Source organism: Rhagoletis pomonella, unplaced genomic scaffold (assembly GCF_013731165.1).
Source record: "Rhagoletis pomonella isolate Grant_MI unplaced genomic scaffold, Rhpom_1.0 Rhpom_scaffold_00002, whole genome shotgun sequence".
Lineage (NCBI taxonomy): Eukaryota > Metazoa > Arthropoda > Insecta > Diptera > Tephritidae > Rhagoletis > Rhagoletis pomonella.
In genome coordinates, this window is record NW_023458556.1 from 46,294,276 (window position 1) to 46,298,748 (window position 4,473).

The 4,473-nt window shown below is 41.6% G+C and overlaps 1 protein-coding gene across 1 annotated transcript in view; it reads right to left on the bottom strand.

Annotated features, from left to right (window-relative positions):
- LOC118733708 overlaps positions 1–4,473 on the bottom strand; it is a 23,899-nt gene that overhangs the window by 15,338 nt on the left and 4,088 nt on the right. The window lies entirely within an intron of this gene.

Below are 4,473 nucleotides of genomic sequence, written 5' to 3' on the forward strand. Positions count from 1 at the left end.
TGCTATCATTGCCGCCATAGACGTTGCCAACGCAAAGGGCTTCTCAATTATGGGGGCGGCCAGCCGCCAGTGCCTGCCGCGTTACTGGTGACGGTGACTGACTACGGCACATATGTACATACATACATAGTGACGCTGGTGCCGGTGGGGATACTTACATATGTACATATGTATGTGCGTGATGCGCGAGTGGGGAGCGGCAAAAACGCTTGATGATTATGAAGATAATTGTGGAGCAGACTGGCGTTGAGTGAACGCATTTTGTACTTTCAGTACGATAAGTGACACGATCAGCTGCAGTAGTGGATAAGAAGCAAGAAGTAAAGCACTTGTTTGGCCGGCGGCACAGCGATTTGACAACGTGATAAATACATATATGTAGATACTATAAGCATACAAGAGAACGTACATATTTACATACATACATACATATGTATTTATATACATACATATGTGTATTTATTCACTTATAGTATGTTGTTGTTGGAGAATTATAATTTTAATTTATGTACGTAAATTCGACTCGACTAATTAAAGTGATTAACTAAAATAAGTGCACGCGCGCGGAGAAAGTGATTAAGCACTTTTTTCCTCCTTTATTTAAACTTTTGAGAAGTCTATACTTTAATGGATTCCTACCGAAATATAGTAGCTTTAACAAAGAAAGAATAGTGAAAAGCGATATCTCGCAATGCTAATCTCCCGTGGATATTATCTAGCGATAAGAGCATCCATCTTTCATCAGCTAAGTTAAATGTGAATGAATGTGTGTGCGTGTGCACGAAAATTTGCGCTGTTGGACAATGTTTACGATTTGAGCGGCTGCCGTTGCCGCCGATGCTGCTGCTGTGCTTACACTCACACACCCACCCACGAAGTCAACGTTAAGTAGCACCTCCTGGACAGACAAGTCACTCGGGCATACATATGCACTATATGAATACAAGCTAATATTGCACAACAATAATAATAACAACAATAACAACAACAACAATACGAGTTGCTGATAACTCACAAAGCGCATAAAAAGTATAAGAACAAGCAAAAGAAAAGAAGAAAAAAGTATATATAAAATAAATTCCATTGTCGCGCATCGCGTCACAGCTACAAAATTACAAGTTAATTTCCGCAACGCAGAACTTTAATACATATGCACATACGTGCATAAATACATTTGTTAATCCTGTTTATTTTTATTTATTTTTTTTGTTGTGGTGGGTGCAAGTCCACGCGCTCAATTGAATGTATCCCGCATTGTGCCAGCAATGAGTATAACGGCGCGCGGCAAGTGGACGTCAGCGACTGCTGTGGCGACAGCGGGCGTACAGCGCAGGCGTGTGATCAACAAACACATTCAACAGAAGTATCTGTTATGTGGGTTTGCTATACATGTACATATAAACATATTTAATTTAAAGTAAATTTGTAATTATTAAGTACCTACTTACAATTATTTAAATAAAATAATTACCTATAAAGTTGAATTATCAAAATAACAAACTGACGCACACATGCACACTTACTTACTTATATACACTGCCTGCTAGAAGTAAGCATCCCATCAACATTAACAGTAAATTTACAGTATATAAACATTTTTACTCCCCTTTCTCATTTACACTTTAATGCTCTCCTCTCTAATGGTTTTCTCATTTTTGTATTCACTTTCAGGCCTTCCTCGCCACTCCTGCCTACCTCTACGGCAATGTCGTCGAATCGGATAAGGACTTGGTTTTGCGCATTTGGCCCGCCATTGTTTATCAGGCTACTGGCCAGGTTTGCCGCTCCATTTTAGAGCATTTGGACACCGAATATCGGGGACGTGAACGTGAGACTACCGAATATCGTCGCTTCTTTCTTTGCGCTACGCTGATCACATGTTTGTCGCTTATGATTAGCGGCATATTCTTCTCATCGGCTTGGGTCATTATTTCTACAACAACACAAGCAGTGGCTATAGTATTCTATGGATTCTTTGCGGGTAAGAGTTTTAGAACATCGTCACGCGTGCGTTAATACTATTTGAAGACTTTCAGGAAGTGTATCAGCAAATTCGCAATACATTCTAAGGACAGTTTACGATAGGTTTAAATAGCTGGGAAATGAATTCCTTCCACATGTAGGTCAATAGAGACTTGTTGTAATATCGTACGGTCTTCCTCACTAGTCTATACATCATTGGGTTAGTGCTGTAAACTTTACCAAAGCGTAGTCTTCATCTACTTAAAGCCGGGCAATGGTATAAAAGGTGTTTAACTCTTTTCAAATTCTTCAAATTTTTCGGTGCGTCCATCTCTAATTTCCTGACGTGTATTCCAATTTGGCGGTGGTCTGTTAAAAGGACATTTATTTCCTGTTTAAACATAAAACCACCGAAGAGCTTTTACAGGAAGCTTCACATAACAAAAAAATTGTTCCTTCGTGCATTGGATTCTTAGAGTAGTGCGAACTCTTGCATACCATTACATACAAGTGGTACACCTACCCTGTCCTCTCCTGGAAGGATTTGTGTGGTTTTCTTTTTGGTTGTTGTTGAGAACGCAAAATGACACTGAAGATGGAACAACGCCGAAACCGGTTTGTCTCCAAACGAAATTTGGCACGGGATGATGGAAACTCGTTCCAAAATATATTATGCGATGTGTGCGGTCGTTCATGTCTCTGCCGATTCGTCAGCTTTGCAATTATCTTCAACATCTCAGTGCGCAGACACTCGAAAACATTGAGTTCTTATATGTTGGTCCATCTATAGATTTATTGCTTTCAGTAAGCTAACAAGTTCACAACTTCTCTTACAGCTGAGCAGCCATCAATGCTTTGGTCTTACTCATAGTCCTTTGTCGATCTGTTTTCTCTGTTTAGTTCTTTGAGTTTCCTGAACGACCAACACTTCTGTTTAATATACAGTGCGGTGGTTGGAGAGACAAATGGGTGGCTCCAACCTCAATTCAGATGGGAAAACTCATCCTCCAACTTTGACTGTATAAAGCTATATCAGACCTACATATATTGTTGGTTGTTGTTGTTGTAGCGGCACAACTAGGCGCCGCCTAGGTGGATTTGTCCATCAATCGGTGTCAGCTGACGGTAGGCCCAGTAAACGTATAGTTTCGACGGGGCTGGACCAGAGCGAATATGGTGTTAACTAAGTGGGAGTGTGAAGAGGTGGTTGGTGTCTTGGGGGTATCTCCACATACTAGACTCTCATTTGGTACGTGGGGGTCGAAGCTCGTTAAATGGCTGTTGAGACGGCTACGGTGTCCAGACCGTAGTCGGCCTACAATAACGCGGGTCCCACTAGGCAGCTGAATCTCGTCTTCTGCAATAAGTGAAAATTGAAAATTGGGCTACATTCACGGCTTTGATAGGGGGAAAGTGGCAGAAGGTGTAGACAGACTCTCTATGAATTCCATTGATAGCTTGTCTATAAATCGTCGGGTCAAGTGGTTCTTCTGTATAGGTCTGCGGCATTTTGACAAGCCTGAAGCTTCGTTCACTGCGTCGAGGAAGTCTCCGGCGACCAAACAGGCGCCAACAATGTATCTTTGTATTCGCCCCATGTGCTACCGGCAAGCGACGTTAGAACCTTATTACGGCTCCGTACCTTTAAAATTGTTTTGCCATTGGTTTGTCAGCAACGTGAACACCTAGTTGAAGCCTGACTTGCTTCGTTCAGGTGGTGAAAAGGTGGTTGGCTTCGTTGGGGAGATTGCGTGCGGTGAAGAAACGACTAAGTTCGAAAGGAAACGAATTTACTTTCGAGCAGAGGTCAACAATTACATTTCTGGACGCCAATATCAAACAGTCGTCAGCGTAAAAGTGCGGGAAAACTCCCTACGGTGGTGTTGGTATTACAACTTTTTATATCTTATCGAACTAGCTGCAAATTACACAATTGTCGTTACTCATAGGTTTCGGATTGTCCTCGAATGCCTGACATTCCCATAATCCATGCGCCAGCTTCTTTAAGTCTTAATGGTGTTGAGTGGTCATCTCCCAAGAAATTAGTTAAAAGGGATATAAGTTCAAGATCGAATTTAGTGAGTATGTGGGCTTCTTTGTATTCCTAGCGAGTTTATACGCGTGGTTGATTTCATGAGTTTAGGACACCATACTAAGACTTAATACTGTCCGTATTGCGGTATAAACATATGCATATATATAGAATACTATCTTCGGAAACGTAATTCCAAAGATAAATTTAACCTTTAATTCTCTTCTTACAGGAATCGGTTCTAGTCTCTTCATTTGGAAGACCCACGTCATTCTGGAGGCGGTACGTCCGCGCGAGGATAAGTTTGTGCGCAAAACGATACATCTTTGCGGTGAAGCGTTCTGTCAACTCTTCCTCTCGTTCGTCTTCACCAGCTTACGCACACTCTACGGCACAGCACAGTCCATAGTTCTCATGTCCGCTCTATTAGTAAACCTTATACCCATTAGTTTGATCATTACGCGTCATCGCGAAGGTTC